Below are 20,554 nucleotides of genomic sequence, written 5' to 3'. Positions count from 1 at the left end.
TATATGGTTCTCCACCTCATAGAAAATGGAGTGGGGCTCAATGCCTTTTGGGGCTGGCGCCGCAACTCAGAGATGGGTGGGAGATGAGGCTCAGTTGTGCAGGCGATCTCAGGCCTCTCTAATGGGTGTTCAATATTTCCGTGCAGTTCGTGGCCCCCATCGCTCACTGCTTGCCTGCTGCAGTATGATGGAATTGGGGAAAGGGCCAGCCAGTGCCCACCTGCCAGCCAACCAAATTTAGAAGATGGGGGTGTGTGGGGGGAAAGCCCGGTCACCTCCTCAGCGACTTTGGGGCCCCACCCTGCGCCTCACCTCACCCCCGGGGCGCTCGCTGATGATTCCGGCCGCCTCCGGCCCCGTGCCTTGCCTGCAGCTCTCGTTGCTGTTTATACGGTAATTCCCGGGGCTGCTCCCGCCATCAGTTTACTGTGTGTCCCAGGTTCCGTCCGCCAATCCGCACCCGGGTTCACAGCATCGCAGGAGACTTCTCAGGGCTGCTGCCTCACACACGACTTATTACCAATGCGTGTGGGCGCCGGCCATGTCCGTTGGTTCTCAATGCGGCTAGTTCCCTAAATTGAGTCCCCGGCTCCAGTATGACAATAGGCCCACCGCCTCCGGGAACCAGAACTGCAAATCACGGCGGTCTCCGATGACGGGAGTCGATGGAAGATGTCCCGCTTATTGTCTGCCGCGTTTCCTCACCTCGGTGCCACGAATTTCACAGCCTGATGAACCGGAGGGGGAAAAGATGCTACAGAGCTAGCCGATCAGGCGGCCATTGCGCTCCGGGTCATGACCACGCCCCCAAAAATAGCATTTTTAAAGTATTTTATGCTTGTTTTTATGTCTCGGCAAGACAGTGAATGCACTTTCTTGAAAAGATGTGTTGTGTTCTATCTGTGTGCTTTAGCCCACCCCTAGGCTTACCATTTGCTTGCTCATCCGGTGCTCTCATATCCTTTGTGCTCATTTGTCCATGGAATGCAAGCTTCATGCCTGTTCTTGTGTTTAGCCCTCCCCAGAGCAAGTACTTGTGTCCTTCCACTGCTCCCGTTTTAGGATCTACTTTTTCTTTGTGTTTGAGCACTCCACACAAGTGCTCGTGTTTTAACAAGCGCCTTGTTATCCTCCAACCCAGGCTTCTTTTCAAAATATGTGTAGATTGATAAACTGTACTAACTGCAAAGCAGCGAAATTGTATGCTGGTGTTAGCTTCTTTTTTGCAGTTTTATGTAGTACAAACTCAACCCAAAGGTATTGGAGGGTTTTACATGAGCACCAGTTGCATTACAGGCAGACACATTCATTTTTAGGGATGGAGAGATTAAGTGATCTATTTTGAATCACAGGATGTTGAGCCCCCCACCAACACGTGAAACCGCGTTCCCAGCTTCAAAGTTGGTGGCTCCAGCCGTAATGACACATCCTCACCCAAGAGAATATGAACTCCACAGATCCCCATTTTGTAGGTATCACGGATGGAAATTGTTTTCATTTCTGTTTTTATTCCCCCCTCCCCATCTTTTATTGCTGCCTCGTGCCTACTAAACGGAAGATAAATCCAGGCTGAGCAAAGCTCCTTCAGCCTTGCCTCTCCTCCTTTCAGATACAGCAGCGTTGGGAGTTAATTACGTGTGCGTGCTCAAGTGTATGTCATGGAAAAAACAGTGGCTGCCATATGCTTAGGATTTTTACATGACTTTAAGCCATGCTGAACGGCAGCCACACTGGTACCCAGCACGGCTAAAAGACACTGACATTGAGAACACCTATAGCTGTCAGATGGACGACAAGTATTGGCTTTGCCAATGCTTGTTTTCAATATGCTTGGACATACCAATTAAAAAATTATTTAGTTGAGTTTAATCAGTTTTTGTGTTATGATGTATTAATGTTTAATATCTTTAATTATTTTATTTGATACATGTCACAGCGTGAGAAAACAATGGCTAGACGGCATCATAGAAGAGGTGTGGCGCCACGGTCATGGTGACTGACTCCGGAATCTGGGGATCACGGTTCGATCCCCAGCACTGGCGGCAGATAAGCCCAGCACCATGTGACTCTGGGCAATAGCTTGCTTAATCTTCCCGACGGCCCCCAGCGCCTAGAGACCCTTACGGGTGATTGTTCGCGCTTACAAATGTGGATTATTATAGGCCAGCTTACATAACATAGTATTGTCTCAAGATCGACCCAGCAGAGCAGCACCTTCTCCCACAAGCCCTGACATTCAAACGTAGCTTAGTCATGAAGTCCTCCCCAATCGCAGACAGTATTACCATAGAGCCCAGGCCGAGGGGAAGGCCTCAGGAGAAGCAGGAGTACATCAGCCAAGTCAGGGGGTTCCTTAAAGTAGAGAGATAACATAGCAAACCGGCTGTATAGCCGAAAGGGTCTAAGCAAACATGGGCCTCACAAATGTGAAATCCCTACATCGTGTGAGGAAAAGACCCCACGCTGCGACAAAACTAAGAGACTTAGCCATAGATGCTGTAAAAGAGCAAACACACAACAAAGAAGAAAAAGAAAAGAAGAGAGTAGAAACAAAAGTCAGAGCGGAAGAAAGTCCAGAAATATTAGAGCAAGTCAATGGAGGGTGCGCCTCCCCAGGAGGGGGAGGATGGGGGGAGAGGGTCAAAAGGGTGTGTCATAGGGGGGCCGGGAAAAAGGTGAGGGGCCTACGCCCAGTGCGGGGGCTAGTGAGATCGAGGGCAGGGGGATCTATCCCTCAGCTCAAGCGGGCTCCTCCGGGGGTGCTGACCTCCGACCCCGGGAGAAAGGCTCCAGGGAGTCCTCAAACAACTGCAGAGCACGTAACCTAGGGAGTGTTCAGTTCTAGTGAAATAGCATATAAGTGGTTGCCAGATGCGATCAAATCACTTGTCTATGTGATTAAGGCGTGCCGTGACTAACTCTAGAGACAAAACACCCCACAGTCTGAGGAACCAAGTGGCAATGGAGGCGGATGGGGCCGCTTCCAATAGGAGGCAATGGACTGTCTTGCCGCTCCCAGTAGGTGAAGAATTAAATGCCAGCCTGCCAAAGTCATGGACTTCAGGGTGATGGGCCGAATGCCCAAGATCGCTATGGACGGGGTAGAAGGGATCGGGAAACCCACCACCTCCTTAATGTGGCTGAGTACCTCCTTCCAAAACAGCGCCAGGCCCGGGCAAGACCACCAGATGTGTAAGAAATCCCCTCTGTCATTCTGGCATCTCCAGCAGAGCGGAGGGGAGTTTGGGAACATCCGATGGAGATGGGTGGGGGTATAGTAGCAACATGTCATCAGTTTATATCCTGACTCGCGCGGGGCGTGCTACGGTACACCTTGGGGATGTCCTTCCACAAGCAAGCCCACTCCTCCGGGGTAACACCAGCGTCCAGGTAAGAGGCCCAAGGCGTCTGATAGCCATACGTAGCAAGCTGTTGAGAGTGCTGAAGAACAGCGTAGGTCTTGAAGATCAAACCCCTTGACCCCTCAAATCTGTGAACCAGGGTTTCAAAGGGGGTGAGCTGCCTAGTTGCTTCCCGGCTATACGTCGGGGAATTAAGCCAATGTCGCAACTGGCAGTATTGTATATGCACGCTTTCCGATAGATGAAAGAATTGTTTGCACTGATCGAATGTACAGAAAGTGGTACCCTGGAAGAAGTACTGGATAACTCGACGTCCCTCCACGGTCCAGGCGTCGAACGCCCTAGTTTGCAGAGCAGGAGAGAACGTAGGGTTACGCGTTAGGAGGGTATTGAGGGACAGAAATACTGTGAGGCCTCAAGGTACTGCCAGTCTATCCCATATCTCCAGGACCGTCCTCGTTGGCGTGGCAATGTGGGCACTACTAGGGCGGGCCTCTCGCGGGAGCCAAGCTAAGTCCCACAAGGGTCTACGGGCCACCGCCCGATCCATGTGGAACCAGTGCTTCTCGCTTTCATGGACAATCCATTCGGATATAAACCGGAGATGACAGGCCCAATAATATTCCAGCAAGTTGGGGCAGGCAAGGCCACCCGAGATCCGGGAAGCATAAGAAATTTGTGAGAGAAGCGAGGGCGGGATTTCCCTCATATGAATTTAGTGAAATCGCGCTGCAGGACCAAAATATCCGCGTGTGGTTTGGGAGTAGGCCAGTGTTCTTCAATCTGTGGGGTGAGCCCCCTGGGGGGGGCGTGACGCCATCTCAGGGGGGGCGCGCACTCCACCCTAAACTCTAACCATTGTTTTCCACGTCGCAAGTTGTTTTGCTTCCGGTATTTCTTTACCCATTTCAAATAGGGATGTTAGATTGGGCAGCTCTGGAACAGCAGCCAATCAACACATAGGAATGTCACCACTGACGTTCCACCAATGAGGAGGCAGCAGCATAGATGGCAGGAAGTGCCGCAACATTTGCGTGCAAATAACTCCTGCATACACCTACTTCTTTCTACGTTCCTGCTGTTTGCTTCGTGCTTGCTGCCTTTTCTGCCTTGATTCTGCTTTGTGTTCTGTGGAGGCTTTCCTGGTTATACCGCCGCGCAGTAAAGGAGTTTGCTGGTCTCTTGACACCTTGGAAGATCACCAACAGGTAAGTGGAATGGGCTTTTGTAATAGAATTGCGCCGCTAATATACTGCTAGGCCATTTAGTGCTGCCTAGTTTTCGATGTCTGTAGGGGAGAGGGGACTGGGGGGACGTGAAAGGGGTTCGGCAGTCACGGAGGGTTGGAGGGGAAATGGTTGGGTAACGACGTGCCCATGCTTTTTTAATTTCAAGGGAAACTTTGCCTCCCTTCTGGGAAGAGCTAACCATCCCAGGAATGGGTTAATTGCTAAAGCTGAAATGCTTCAGCTGCAGTGGGAGGTAGGGAGTCTGCTCCGCTATGAAACCGAAAGCAAACAAACAGACAGTCTACAGTGGACTGTCTGTTCCTTCGTGTTCCGTTTCATGGCAGAGGAGACTCCCTGCCTCCTACTGCAGCTGAAATGACTGTCTGTCCCGGTTTCTAAGTGCTTGGTGAAGTGGCATAACACAAAAAGATGCCCCCGCCCTGCAGAATGTGTGAGGGGGCCAGAGTTTCACATATGCTTATTGGTCTTGGGCTGAATGGGGTGCCACCTGAATGGATGAGGGGCCTGTTGCACCGCAGGATTTGCAGGGGCATGTTTTACACCCCAGGTCTGGTGAAGTTAAGCTGCTTAGTCTGCGGGTATAATGTAGGTAGGGACTGTTCCATTTTCTGGATAGGAATGGGAAGCATTGGAGTTTACCTAACTTCCAAAGTGCGTTCATGAAAGCATTGGGGCGAAAAACTGAGATGGGCAAAGGATGAGCAAGATATAGTTAGAAAGAAAATGGGGAAGGAAATGGCCAAAGGTCAGCTGAAGGACATTTTGATGTCTGCTTGTTGAGTGAGTTGATCATTTCACCCCTTAAGGTGGTGGTCAAAAGAAGAGTGTCCATACTGGCTGAGTACCAACCTATCATGGCCTGAAGCATAATCACTCAATGAATGAATGAGTACATCTCCCATCAAAACTAAAGAGTGAAAATACATGAACCTAAATCGGGTAGTGGGGATGCAGTGAAGCTGCTGAAACAACCACGTACAGCATACATTCCACCTTTACCTTGTTCTGGTTCACTCAGCAGGTGTAGTTGAAGGGCTGGAACATGGGGACAAGGTGTTTCCAAAGGGATGTTCTGTGTCATGACTACTTTTGTGGCAGTTAAGTACTTTCAGGCAATTGTTTACAGTGACCTCAGGATCAGGACAGTCGAAGCACTACTTCGACAAGTGCTCTTGGGAGGTATGTGAGGCAAAGGCTGATACAAGTATCCTGCAGGTGTTTGAAAAAACACCCAAATGTTTTTAGTCCCAGAGAAAACTAAGCCCTCAGACCAGCATATGAAAGCTTAGCTCATAATTCATATGAAATGGTGGGTGAGTGAGTAAGTGAAGGGATGGGTGGATGACTGAGTGGATTAGTGAAAGGGTGACTGGGTGAATGAAAGGGTGAATGGATGGATAATGAGAGAGAGGATGGATGGGTGAGTGGGACGATGGATGAGAGATAAGGTAAATAGATGGATGTATGGGTGGAAGGGTGGATAGATGGGTAAAAGGTTGGATGGATGTGTGAAAGGGTGGATTGATGTGTGAAAGGGTGGATGATGTGCGAGTGAATGGGTGGATGGCTGAGTGAAATGATGGATGGATGGATTGATGGGTGAAAGGGTGGATGGACAGATGAATGAAAGGGTGGATGTAAGGATGGATGAGTGAGTGAAAGGGAGGGTAGATGGACAAAAGGGTGGGTAGATGAGTGAAGGAGTGAAAGGGTGGATGGATGAGAGAAAGGATGAATGAGAGAGGATGGATGAGAAAAAGGATGTATGAGTGATAGGGTCAATGGATGGATTCATGAGTGGATGAGTAGATGGGCGGGTGGGTGGATGGAAGGATGGCTAAGAGAAAGGGGGATGGCTAAGAGAAAGGGGTTGAAGAGAGATAGGGAGGCTGGATGGCTGACTAAAAGGGTGAATGGGTGGAAGAGTGAGTGACTGGTGGATGGATGAGTAAGTGAAAGAATGGCTGGATGGATGAAAGGGTAAATGGCTGGTTGGATGGACGAGTGTACGGATGATAGGGTGAAAGGGTGTATGGAGAGATGGATGAGTGAAAGGGTGGATGGAGGGTTGGATGAGTTAAATGATGGATTGAAGGATATATGATGAATAGGTTTGCAAATGGTTGAATATGTGTGGCCATGGATGGTCACACAGATGGAAGGACATAGTGAAATGAATGAATGGTTAAAGACTGAATGATGGATGAAAGAATGATTACACCTTGTAGCCCCATTATATTAAGTACATTGACTTTCATATTTATATGAGTCATTGTCTTTATATAATATGTGTGTGAGGTAACGCACTCCGACACCCTGCCGTACATACTTGGGATGAATAGCACTATAAAAGAAATCAAATACACATGAGGGACGGTCTATGCGAAAATGAGGGGCACCATTGGAGGGTGGTAGCAAGGCCAGACTGGCTGTACCGGGAATCAGGCATTTCCCTTGGATGCAGGAAAGGTGGGGGCGGTTTTGTTACTGGGGGCTGACACTGCAAAGTTCCTTGTATATCCAGCAGTTTTTAGGCAACAATGAAAGCGCCATCACTTAAATTCAGGTGTGGTTCACCAGTGTCTGGTGACTAATGTACCTGCTGGAAGATTGAGTTTTGAGCTGTGTAATAAACCTCTGTCATTTAACCACAACCACTCACAAACCTGCAGTTAACTAAACACACTTACTGTGTTGGACATTATTTGCCGGATATGACCTGGGATCTGAGGGTGGCGGTCGATTATGTGGTGTACAAGATTTCAGAAATTTCTGTCCGGTAGTGAGGGGGCCGGACATTTAAAAAAAATCAGCTGGGGGAGGCTCAGCCTACAAAAGTTTGAAGACCTCTGGAGAAGGCAGAGATTGGAACAGATAGAGAATTTTGGGAAGAAGGGACATTTTGATGGCATTAAGTCGTCCCAGCCACGCCAGGGGAAAGCCCTCCCATCTACGCATGCATCTCCTCCCGAATAGACTTTCGAAATCTGGGCCAGTTGAACGAGGTCCACGACGCAAGTGTGGGAGTCAAGTCCAGTCCCAAATAGCAGATGGAAACTCTGCAGGTCCCGGCCCTCCAGGGTTGAAAGCGTAAGGTCACAATTAATCCGATAGCCAGAGGTGGCTTCGAAAGAACCCAGAAGCGAGGCCACTGCAGTATGGGAAGTCAATGGGGAGGACAGGGAGAGAAGAAGGTCATCAGCGAAGAGAGAAGCTTTGCGTTCTGTGCCCCCATGGGGATTCCCCGTATGTCCTGGTGACGACGTATGGCAATAGCCAGGGGCTCGACCACAAGAGCGAACAATAAGGGGGAAAGCAGACACCCCTGGCGAGTGCCGCGATGAATAGGAATGGCGGCCGTGGTGGTCTCAACGAAACAAATGCTTCTCATAAGGGGCCATTAGTTTAGAAATAAACCCCGGTCCCAGGCTGACCTTCTGGAGGACCGCCCTAAGAAAACTCCAGTCCACACGGTCAAACTGTTTCTCTGCGTCCAGGGAGACCAAGCAGGCAGGAATGTCTCTAATATCCGATTTTTCCACCAGATAGGCTATCCGGTGTATAAACCCCACTTGGTCGGTGTCAATCAGACCTGGGAGATGAGGTTCCAAGCGGTTCGCCAGAATTTTTGTGAATATTTTAGCGTCGGTATTTAACAGGGCAATGGCAATTTAAAGGGTCGGGTCCTTGCCCGGTTTGGGGATAAGTACTATTTCCACCTCATTCATCGTAGGTGACAGGCCTGAGTAGTCAGTAAAGCTATTAAAAAGATGAAGAAGATGATCGCGCAGTTGTGGGTAGATATCCCGGTAAAAAGTGACCGGCAGGCTATCAGGGCCCGGAGTTTTGCCTATCAGGAGTTGTTTTAATGCTTTAGCAAGTTCCTCATGAGTAATAGGCTCATAGAGCAATTTCGTGAAGTAGGGATCAAAGGGGTCCCAGGGGCAAGAGTCAAGAAAGGTTTAAACCGAGTCTGAAGGGCAAGGAGCCTGCGCATAAAGATCTTTATAGAAGGCCTCCAGTTTGAGGCCCTTCTCTGTTTCCGAGATGGCCCAAGAGTCCTCCGGACGTCTGAGTTTCGCAATATGGGATCGGGCAGTCTGGGCCCAAAGGCGACGCGTAAGGCACGCCCCAACCTTGTCTCCACCCGCATAAAACGTTTGTTTAAGGTTAATTACGAGCCGGTCCGCCCCATTGGTACGCTGTACGCGCAATTGACCGCGAAGGTCAGCGAGGCGCCGCTTATTGCAAAGGGAGGGACATGCATGGTCTTCACGTTCCAGTTCTTTAATATCTCTGGTAAAGTTGGACTCGACAAGTCGTGACTCCCTGACCCGGGTGATGGAGATTGAGGTAATGACCCCCCGAATAGTGGCTTTGAAGGCGTCCCAACGAACATCCTCGGGAGTATCGGACAAAGAATTGGATGCAGAGAAGGCTTCAATCTCCTTGCGGATGTCCTCCACATCCACTAGATCCAGGAGGGCCTGAGGGGGCAGCCTCCACCGAGGGAGGGGTTTTCGACGGGCGTTAGGGGATTGAAGCGTGAGTGAGACATGTGCATGATCAGAAATAGATATATCAGAAATCTCCCTGCTGCACATCTTATGTGCCAAGGGGAGCGAAAGGAAGACATAATCAATACGTTAATAGGAGCGATGCACGTGGGAAAAGAAAGAATACTCCAGAGAGTCCGGGTGCAAATGACGCCAAGCATCGATCAGCCCAAAGTCAGTAATGGCATCCCTGAATTTTGCTGACATCACCCCGGCGGCATGCTGCACCTACGCAGTATGATCCCGCTCGGGATCCCAGACCAGATTAAAGTCGCTACCAAGGATAACAGGAGTAGAAAGGGATCGAAGCAGGGCCCCAAGGTGCAAACGCAGAAAAGTGTCCTGTTTTTGATTAGGAGCGTATATATTGACAAAGGTACAAGAGCCCCGACCCCAAGCCATATGAACCGTAAGAAATCTCCCCTCCTCGTCAACCATACATCTGGGGAACGCCTCGCGCCAGTCTGGCTTAAAAAGGATGGCCACCAGCTTGTCTTGGAAGGAGAACATGCCCATATTGGGTTGGATACCTATGGTGGGACATGAGATGAGTGTCTGTGGGGAGTAAGTGAGTCTCCTGCAGGAAAACCACGTCCGGGTCATGCTGGAGCAGGTAGGGCTATATCTGGCGCCGCTTGTTAGGGGAGTTCAGCCCATGCACATTGAGGGAGAGGAGTGTAATGGTATTCGTCATAGTGTAATTAGGTAAAAATTTCACACCCCAGCTATCCTGCCAACACCCAGATCCCCCAGACCCCAAGGCCGGACAGGCGCACCCCGATGAAGCTCCAGAGATTGAAAGGGAGCGGTCCCCACGGGTCGTGCATCAGAGAGAAGAGGACTAATGATCGGGAGTGGTAACGGGAGAGATGGAAAGAGGCCAGAAGCAGAGGGCCAACCAAACCCCCATGACCAGGAAAGGTCCCACAGCACACCTCCGCAGAGTTGCAATGACACAAGCTCCACCCAAGTCCCACCCAAGGGAGAGTCGTAGAGAGAAAAAAGAGAAAGAGAGAAAGGAAAGAATAGAGAGAACAAATAGAGAATCGGCCAACTGGGCCAGATCGAAACAGAGTCTATCTGGGACAGCCCGGTATCCCGAAGGCAGGCCATTCCGGAGAAGTCACTCTCCTGTGGGACTCCGAAGTGGGGGGGCAGCAGACACGCAGGAATTTAAGAGCCTCCGCTGTCCGCGTCCTGTGCAGTGAGAAGCAAGATAAGAGGCAATCCAGCCATCAGACCTGGGGAAGGAGCGTTGCCAGGCGTAGGCCCAAAAGAAGCCATGGTAAAGATCATTATGTAGCTGGGGGGATCTAGTTCGTAAGTGATGGGGAGCCACTCAAGGAGCGAATATGGCTAATGATTTCCTTCTTTGCTTGGGATGATTCAAGTCTCTGTGAGCGGCGTCTGGATCTAGGAGGGGGGACTGTGGACCATTCCGGTCAGAGTGCGCCCACCAGGCACACACGGGTGTATGAGAGATCCTCATCGTCGGAGTCCACGGGAAGTTGAAGGAGCTGCTGTGCCTCCCGCAGGGATCGAAGGACTCGCCACGTGCCCTCCCAGGTGAACATCAGGGTGAATGGGTGGCCCTACTGGTACTTGATCTCCAGGTCTCTCAGCTTGTCTGTTATGAATTCCTTCCTCCGGCGGAGGTTAGAGGGCGCAAGGTCTTGGTAGATTTGTATAGACAATCCATTGTAAGAGACTGACTTAACCTTTTGCACTTTCCTAAGAATGGCCTCCTTATCCGCAAAGAGGTGGACCCATGTGATAATATCAGGTATAAAATCAGGGTGATTGTGAGGGCCAGGAACTTGATGCGCTCTGTCCAGCATGGGCGGTGAAGCGCCCTCACCCTCCCGGAAGGGCTGCAGGAGGTCCGCTGTATAGTCCAGGATGTTCTTCCCCTCCGTTCCCAACGGGACACCCCTGATGCGCCAGTTGTTCCTCCGGCTGCAATTTTCCAAATCATCCTGCTTCAATTGTTTTGGTCTTCCAGTTCGGTCACTTTTTTCCAGAGGTTTTCAAGGTCTTCCGTCTTGGTGTCCATCGTACGCTCGAGCCCATCAACTCTGTTGCCGATCTCAGTGACCTCCTTGCGAATGTCTTGGAGACCGGCTTTAAAGTCCTGCTGGAGGAAACCAATTTCGTCTTTTATTTCTTGCAAGAGGGATGACAAATGCCTGGGTGATTGGTACTTCGGAGCTGGAAGACCCAGAGGGTACTGAAGATGCAGGAGGATCACCCTGTGATTGCGGGGCCGATTTGGACAAGAGGGAAGTGACGGGGTTATCTCGTGCGGTCACGGAGTCAGCATCCTTGTTGGGCCGATGCTTGGGAAGCATGGCCTCGGAAACCTGGGGGCCCAAGGGCTCAGCTGCAGAGAACAGAAGCTACCCGGCTGGTGGTGGACCTCAGGGGGGGGGTGGCGGCAAAGCATCGAGGAACTAGGGACTCCCACAGCCCGCTACCGGTTGCGGCTGCCAGCTCCGGGCACAGAATGGGTGCCAAGGGCCTCCAAGCACTTATGGCCAGAGAACAAGGGGGTCGCAGTAGGCCGCACTCCTCCAAACAAAGGGTAACCTTCCAGGCGGCGTGAGGAGGTAGTGGTTACCTGCACCGGGTGGTGGGGTACCCCCACAAGCAGTCTGCCCAAACCACGAACACCAGGGGGCCCCCAGCCAGGAGTCAGTCCGGGTAAGTCACAGAGGGGTGAATTCAGTGGGGCGAAGATGAAGAGGTGGTCCATGGGCCCTCACTAAGAATCCTGCAGGGGGGCAAGGCAGCGCCCCACCCAGTGCGAGACCACCAAACAGGCAAGCACTTGCTAGGCCCCTCCAGCCGATTACACTGGCAAGGCGGGGCAGGAGAGCCAGGAGAAGCAGGCCGGGCAATGCAGGATGGGTCCCCTCAGCATGGACCCGCACTCAGACTGCGATCTAGCTGCAGTACCCAGGCCCAGGCAAGGTTGTTGGAGCAGGAGCGGGGAGGCCCCAGTTCACAGTCAGCGCCACAGCAGGCAAGCCCAGCGCTGAAAGGCCGGGTCCAATGGAGCATCCCCAGCCGCAGGCTAGCAGGTGATGCGTCTCCCCAATACCTGCACTCCAGCGGCCGCGTTCAGCTAGGCGCTCATCTCTCACGTCGCGGTGGGACTCTGCTGCCATCAGGGCCAATCAGTGAAAAGCGCAGGAAGGCCGGCAACCAAATCGACGGGCATCAGCAGCAGAGGGGGCCACCAACATCGACCCAGGGGCCGGGCCGAACCGGCGCCAGCAGCGAGGTCTAGGAACCACCGCGGAGGACGGCCTCACACAGCACCCGGAGGCAGGGGCGCCAAGTGTCCAGGCAGTGGTGGCCGCTGGCGCTACCTAAGATGGCGGCCGAAGAGAGCTGTGTCGCTGCGAGCCATGAAGCACTGCCCCGTAGGCCCACCCCGGCGACCCCCACCAAGCCAAGCAGCGTCGATCGGGTCACGCTGATGGCCGAGGCTCTGATCCGCAAAGCAGGTCCGATGGCCGCGACTACAGCGGCTGCTGGACACGATCAAAGCGGAGGCTCAGTGAGACACGTCCTACTCCATGCACGCCATAGCCATGCCCCGTGAGACGTATTTTATATAATTGTATAATACATTTGTATGTTAACTTAATGTTTTTTGGAAATATATGTTATGCTTATTTATGTTATATGTATTTAATTTATTTTGTATTAATTTAGGATAAGGAAAATTAAATTTGAGCTTTCTATAGTTCAACATTTTCCCTACTGTTGCTTACACAGGAGTGGGAATAGTAGTTCCGACCCATTTTAAATTAATAAAACCACTGATATTCTTCATTTATAGTTATCTTAAGTAACTATAACTTGTCACTTGAAGTGAATATATCTTGCACCGCGCCATGCACAGTGATGTTATCACTGATGTCATAGAAGATGGTATGAATGATGTAATATGGAAAATAATTAGCATTGCACAGCGAGGCCATAAGTTATAGTTATTCGAGATAAATATAACTGGTGAATTATACGTTATATTTTAACAAACATTTTCACCTAACTATAATGTCACTTTAACCATTGTTTTTTTCAGTGAATTTCTGTGCTTTTTTCATGTAAAGTAAGATGTCCATCGCCATGCGTGGGGTTGAGTGTAGGACCCTTGCGCCCAACTCCGGTGGGAGATGGCCATTGCATTTTTTTCGTGTGTGCCCATCTGGGTCACCCACAACCTATTTTTAAGTTAGGAGCAGTGGGGGTTGGGGTGGCGTCCAAGGCCCCTGTGGTTCTCTTTCTTCTAAAAAAAAAAGCAAATCACCCAAGGGATGGGGTCCCCGGGGCCTACATTTCTCTTAGAGAGGGTGGCCACTCCCCTCCTCCCCGATTGTAAGAAAAGCGGCTCCTGTGAGTGGGATTACTAAGCCTGAAAGCATCTCAGAGAGGTGGGCCGGACATTCCCCTCAACCATGTAATGAAAAATGGTCCCCCGGGGACTGGATTTACCCGAGTATTAAAAAGGGTTTGGGTAGGGGGGGTCCACACCCTCTCCCCAAACCTCTGGGCCTCTGGCCCACCATGGGAGGCTCATATTTAAAAAGGGCAGGAGCCCTTTTTTATCAGCCTGATGAAATAAACTACGTGTTTGTCCCAGAGTGACCAAACCCCCCCCCCCCCCCCCCCAACAGGCCTAGCGGTGCAGGGTATCCCTAACCTGCCCCACTATCTAAACTTTTGTAGGATAGGGGACCGAGTCCCAGAGTCCTAAAATGGCTGCCGCCACATCTTTGTTGATATAGTGGAAGCCAATCAGATCATATCTTTTGATCTGTTAGATCCATGAATCCTCCGCTGTGTGAATTGCACAAATGTTTTGATCCTTAATTTCTCAAAAACTACTGAACAGAATTACACCAAATTACAAAAAGCACACTTTCTGAACCAAGATCTATCTTTCTGCCAAATTTGGTGTACTTCTGTTTAGTTATATTTTGAGAAATCAAGGTAATTTGGGCTGCAGTACATAAGATTTGTTTTGGAAAGTATTGTGTTAGAAATGGGGCTCTCTAGTTGGCAAGGGCTTGCACCTTTGTCCAAATAGGGACCCTTCTTCCTAGTCAGGATAAGAGAGATACACTCCTAAAATAACGCCTGCTCACCCCCTTGGTAGCTTGGCACGAGCAGTCAGGCTTATCTTAGAGGCAGTGTGTAAAGCATTTGCACATAACCAACAGTAGTACAGTGTAAGCACTACAAAAGGACACCACACCAGGTTAGAAAAATATCCAATATTTTTATATGCTTAAGACAAGACTAAAAACAATACAAATCCACAATACAGTACTTCAAAATCTTCTGTTATCAAAATAAACTTGTAAAACAGTTCCTTGATGTCGATAGCTCCATCCGGGGCTATCACGGCGTCATGAGCAAAAAAATTCAAACAGCTACCGGGGCGTCATGGGTCAGCTACGGTGTCGGGAAGACCCGCAAACAGTACCTTTCAGAAATGCAGGGCGCCGATGACCTCTCATTGAGCTTCCGAAAGCACGGCGTCTGCAGGTGCCGGTTCCGGAGGTCGGTGCAGCAGTCGTTGGGTCCCTCAAAGTCACACGCGTTGCAGATCGAACTCCTCTTTGTTGAAGTCAGGAGCGCTGGCGTCGGCAGGCGTCGAGTGCTGTGGTGCGAAATGCAGCGGTGCGGCGTGAGGTGCCCTCAGGTCGCGGTGCGAGCAGCGGCTCGGTGGTGGCATCAGATGGCGTCGTCAGTGAGACCAGGGTCGCAGTGTGAGATGAAGGCGGTGCTCGTCACGGTGCTGGCAGGTTACGGTGCAAGCAGGGGCGTTGTCCTCGCTGAAGCACTGTCGTCGGCTGACGAACTGGAGTCGATGGCACTGGCGTCGGTAGGCCAAGGCTGCGGTGCGGGAGGAGGGCGGTGCGTCGTGTAACTTTACGAGTGGTGCCCCCAAAACACGGTGCAAGCAGCGGCGTCGAGTCCGGCGTGGAGAGACGTCGTCGGGGATACCAAGGCGTCGTCGTGAAGTGAGGCGGTGCAGAGTGCGGTGCCCACAGGTCGCGGTGCGAGCAGCGGCTCGGTGGCGGCGTCAGTAGGCTTTGCCAGTGAGACCAGGGTCGCGTTGCGACGGTGCCCTCTGCGGTGCCTTCAGGACACGGAGTCGGCAGCGGTGTCGTAGACTGCGTCGAGCTTGAAGTCTTTGCTGTTCCTGAGATTTCTTGAACAGTGGGTAAGCTCTACCTCAAGCCCTTGGAGAAACTCACAAAACTAGATTGCAGAAAGTTCAGTCCAGTCCTTTCACTGCCCAAGACAGAAGCAGCCACTGCAGGCCAAAACAGCAAAGCACACAGCAAAGTGGTAGTTCCTCCTCACAGCTTCTCCAGCTCTTCTTCTTGGCAGTCTTCTTGATCCCAAAGATCCCAAAGAGTTCTAAAGTCTTGGGGTTTGGGCCCCAATATTTATACTAGCAAATCCTTTGTCCTCTGAAGGCAGAGGGTCCTGTACCTAGTTCAACCCAGTTTTGGGTGCATTCTGCCAGTGTGCACCTTCTTCCTTTGTCAGTGTTGGCCAAGGTCCTCAGACGCACCAGAGGAGGTGGAGCCAGCATTGTGGAAGGCAGGCAAAGCCCTATTCAGACCCAGGTGCTACTCCTCCCACCCATCTACATGCAGATAGGTCTATCCAGTTGTGTGCTGACTCGCCCTGTCTCCTGGAGTCTCCCTAGCCCCTGTCACTCGCAAACCAGACAGACAATACACAAGCTAGCAGAGGCAGGCTGGATGGTCAGGTAAGAAAATACCTACTTTCTAAAAGGGGTATTTTCAAACACAGAATGTTAAAACCAACTTCACTAAAAGATGTATTTTATGATTCTGAGTTCAGGCATACTAAACTGAATTTCTACCATGTTTCCTGGGTCAGTTAGGATTATAAGATGTTATAATCAAACTGCCAATTCTGGCCTATGGGGACAGGTAGCCTTGCAATAGTGAAAAACGAAATAGGCTGTATTTTACTATTAGGTCATGCCACACACACCAGGGCACGTCCTACCTTTCACATACAATGCACCCTGCCCATGGTGGTACCTTGGGCCTACCTTAGGGGTGTCTAATATGTAGAACAGGGAATGTTTAGGGACTGGCAAGTGTGTGCACTTGCCAAGTTGACATGGCAGCCCCAGGCTGCACACAGGCTCTGCAATAGCAGGCCAGAGTTTCACTTTACGGCCTGTTTGCGTGGGTGGCACAATCCAGTGCTGCAACCCACCAACAGCATTTGATTTATGGGCCCTGGCACTCGCAGTGCACTTTACTAGGGACTGACACATAAATCAAATAGGCCAATCATGGAAACACCAATCCATAACACATTTTACTACAGAGCACTTGCACTTTACCACTGATCAGCAGTGAGAAAAGTGTGCAGAATCATTACACCAGCAAAAACAGTCAAAACCGGGAGGTCAGAATGCAAAAACTCAGGGGAAACACGCCAAAAGATGCCAAGTCTAACATATTGTGAGAAGTTGTCAAACAATAACAAAGTTATTATCAAACCAAAAATGTGGTCCTTACTATAACTACCTCCGCTGACTTATATATATTCTTGATAAAGAGCCACCACTCCCAGCTGACAAAAGATTTAATCAGCTCTCGCACCTACGCGTTTCGGTCCCGCCTGGCCTTGCTCATTGATATGGGCTTGTGTCTGCCAGTGTTATTCAAACATGATAAGTGATTAAACAAAAGATGGTGAAGGGCGAAAGGTAAATAAAGATAAGCATAGGACCAAAACACACCAGGTATTGTTGCACTTATACGGGAGCCATCTTATCCACGCCAACCGCATACCTAGCATCATAGCAAGATACGTCCATTACCAGCATTATTGGCATATCAACAAATCATATAGGGCCAACATTTACAGTATTCATAAAATGAATGTACATTTCCAAAAACAGTATAATATATTGTCCATTGCGAGTCATTAAGCCACACACTGATCAAACTCTGCCCAGAAAGTCATTAAGTCAGTCATACTGATCAATACCTCCGCTTCTAAGATCGCATTATAGTGCAATAGTGCATTGAAATGCTTTGGGTATCAATTCAGTAAGCATTATGTCTTACAATTTGATAAAGCAGCAGCTCAAAGGAGTTTTCACAGTTAACCAAAAATACAGGAAAAACGCTAGTTACACCTTCAGCGAATCTAACAATCAAACCCAGTGGGCTGGAGTCAATCAGCACCTCTCACCATCAGGGCCAATGGGGCTAAAGTTGAACAGTTTCAGCAGGCAAAAATTCAATTTACGCCCTTTTAGCTTTGCAATTTTTAGAGAATGAATTCGTCATCGCTTCTGTTACTGTATTTCTTAAAAATGTTTTTAGATGCAGGAAAACAATGATCATGTGATCTCCAAAACATTCATGTTTGATAAGGATTTTATTGTTGTAAATTATTCTTTTTTAACACTGTACTTTGATGGTTATTGTATTTTATAACCGAATAAAGTGATGATGATGATGATGATGACATGGAAGACAGAAAATATAAAGGTTTGAAAAATAAATCGAGCTACCCGTCCGGATTTCTTAACTGTCCTACTCTTCTCACACCAGGCTGTCCCATGAGTGTTTCACATTTCAAAGGTCCTGTAATAAAACAAAATTGAAACAGAAAAATTATTATTTAAAAACAGATCAATCCCCTGAATCCTTTTTTTTTTGCGTTGTAATTTTTAATTGCTGAACAAGGGAGGAACTTACATTAAAGTGTTGTATACAATCAACACTTTCAGCTGGTTCATATTACACTAGTAATTCGTACAATGTAAATGACAAAGCGTGGGACCTAGGGAAGGGATATCGGGTGGGGGTAAGGGTGGGGAGGGTTGGGGGTGTAGGGGTCATGGGAGAGCGGCAAGGTCGTAAGGGGGGTGGGGAGTGCGAGGCCGCGATGTATAGCTAGTGTTCGATCCAAACCAGCTCCCCTTTAGCTCCTAATGGGCCTTCACCATGGATCGCAGTGCAGTGGGCCCTGACATTTGTCAGGCGGTAGGGTGGGGAAATCACTGTCGCCCCTCGTGGTACATCATCTTGAAAACTGGGAGGGAAGAAAGGGGAGGTGTGTCCTGTATCTGCGTGTATTGTATGCGTTGGTGTGGGGGGAAGAAAGGGGTGCGCCTAAGAGATACAAAGGAACCGGGCTCTGGGGTGCAATATGATGCATGCCATCAATCCTGGTCTATGAGGATTGTTGTTGCCTCTGGGGGGGGAAGGTGAGCTGGTATGGGTGTGGGGGAGGGCAGGTGGGGGGAATACCCTGAATTCTTAAGAGAGAGAAGCAGGTAAATAAACACATTTAATTAATTGTTCACATTTATTCCTCTTCGTTCAAGTGATTCTAATTTCAAAATGTATTTTGCTTCTAACCATGTTCCCACCTCTGTTTTTTTGTTTTTTTTTTAAATATTATCAACCACGCAATAATGCAACTGTTCAAGGTCTCCCTGGTGTGCCTTCCAGAAATATCTCGCAACAGGGTAAGTATTGATCCTGTTTTTTATAGCCCTAAGATGCTTCAGGACTGTTTTGTGAACCTGTTGGATTGTGTTTCCTATGTGTACTTTATCACAGCTACATTGTAACATGTAAATAGCACATTTAGTCTTACATGTTAGGTGTCTGACAATTTTAATCTCAAGTCCATAGAGTGTGGGTACTGAGGTTGTGTTTTTACCATATCTGCAAGCTTTCCACTTGTCGCACCTAAAGAAGCCTTTCCTTGGTTTTAACTACTGAGCATTGGTACTTCTAGTGTCATTCTTCACCATCCCGTCTGTAAAGAATTTGTCTTTCCTATAAGTTATCAACGGTTTGGTGGAGATCAAAAATCCGCAATTTCTTTTTCGCTACACAAAAAATGCTGGTGTTTCTGTTTTATGCTTCTTACTGAGAAATGGTCTGTATTGTATGTCATTACAAACCTTAAGGTGTTCATCTTTTCTGTGGGTCCTTTTTTCAGAGCATTTTTTAAAAAAAACCTCTTTGTGTTTGAGTTTAGTAACCCTGGAAAGTGCTGTGCCAAGTACCCTCTTACTATACCCTCTTTCTCTGAATCTGTTCAGCATTTCTCTGCAGTTGTTGCTAAAGTTCACATCCTAATGACAGATTCTACGAGCCCTTAGGTATTCCCCAAACGGTATACTATGTTTCAGGTTTAATGGGTGACAACTAGAGAGAAGCATGCAAGGTGCTAATTTCAGAGGTGGATTTCCTAAATATATTTGTCTGAATATTTCCATTCTCAATAGTCAAGGACACATCAAAATATTCATTGAAAGTATCCCTGTTCTTACTAGTAAATGCAAGATGAAAATTGTTGTTATTGATTGCTGCAACAAAAGCCTGTGCTGCTGCCATGTGGCCAGTCAGATTTGATCAGGTCAAGCTACTTTTAGCACCTACTTGTCCATCTGTTCTGGCGAGTGAACGGAAGCTGGAAGGAACAGGGGTTTTCCGTTTACTCAGAAAGTGAATGAGCAATAAAGAGGCCTTTAAATCTTATTTTTATCTTGATATATTTGCTGTCCGTTCAAGGGCAGAGGTCAAATATCAGTTTTTCTTTTTACTAATTGTTTCTCACCCTGGAGGTTTTTATCAAGTTAGCTGTCTGACAATCATGAAACAAAAGGCTGAATTGTGTCCGTTTGTTTTTCTAACACACAACTTTAAACAGCTTGTAAATAAATGAATAATACAAGTATGTCAAAATATATCAAAATTATGAAAGAACATTTTCTTTTTGTAATTCAGAAGTGTGATGCAAACAAATAATTGAGTAGCAGCAAAACAAATCAGAACACTTTACTTGGTGATGTGCAAATGACAAATATTAGCAGAAATTCGATTTCCAAACATTTTACATTGTATAGTTTTATCAGTAAAATCACGTCAGTGGGAAATGCTGTGGGTATTTTAAATTAAATTCTGCTAATTGCAAAAAAGTGTGCTCCCATTTCATACTTTAGGTATATATTTATTAAAAGTGATAGTTTTTAAACATGATTTGAGAAACATTCCCGCCCCAGCCATGATGACAATCCGGTTAATGAACTATGAGGTAAGTCAGCGGTCATGTGTATGCTATATGTGGCTAGTTTTGTATTGTATATAGAGCAAAAGTTTAGTTTATTACATCAAACAAAAGTGTTTTATGTACAGCAGGTATGCTGAATTTGTATATTTGAAGGTGCTCTCATATATGATAAAGAAGGAAATGGCGGCTCAGTGAATTAAAATATTTGCCCTGGATCACATAATTTGAAACCATTTTATGAGTCAATAGCATTATAATTATATACCATTTC

General features: G+C 48.5%; 1 long non-coding RNA gene across 1 annotated transcript in view; it reads left to right on the top strand.

Annotated features, from left to right (window-relative positions):
- Positions 1-20,554, top strand: part of LOC146785339 (uncharacterized) — a 171,230-nt gene that overhangs the window by 79,945 nt on the left and 70,731 nt on the right. Inside the window, exon 2 of the long non-coding RNA XR_014970546.1 lies at positions 18,689-18,727. This is a non-coding gene — a long non-coding RNA (uncharacterized LOC146785339). The remainder of the gene's footprint in view (positions 1-18,688; positions 18,728-20,554) is intronic.

Source organism: Triturus cristatus, chromosome 11, assembly GCF_964204655.1.
Source record: "Triturus cristatus chromosome 11, aTriCri1.1, whole genome shotgun sequence".
Lineage (NCBI taxonomy): Eukaryota > Metazoa > Chordata > Amphibia > Caudata > Salamandridae > Triturus > Triturus cristatus.
This window is presented reverse-complemented; position numbering and strand designations above follow the sequence as displayed.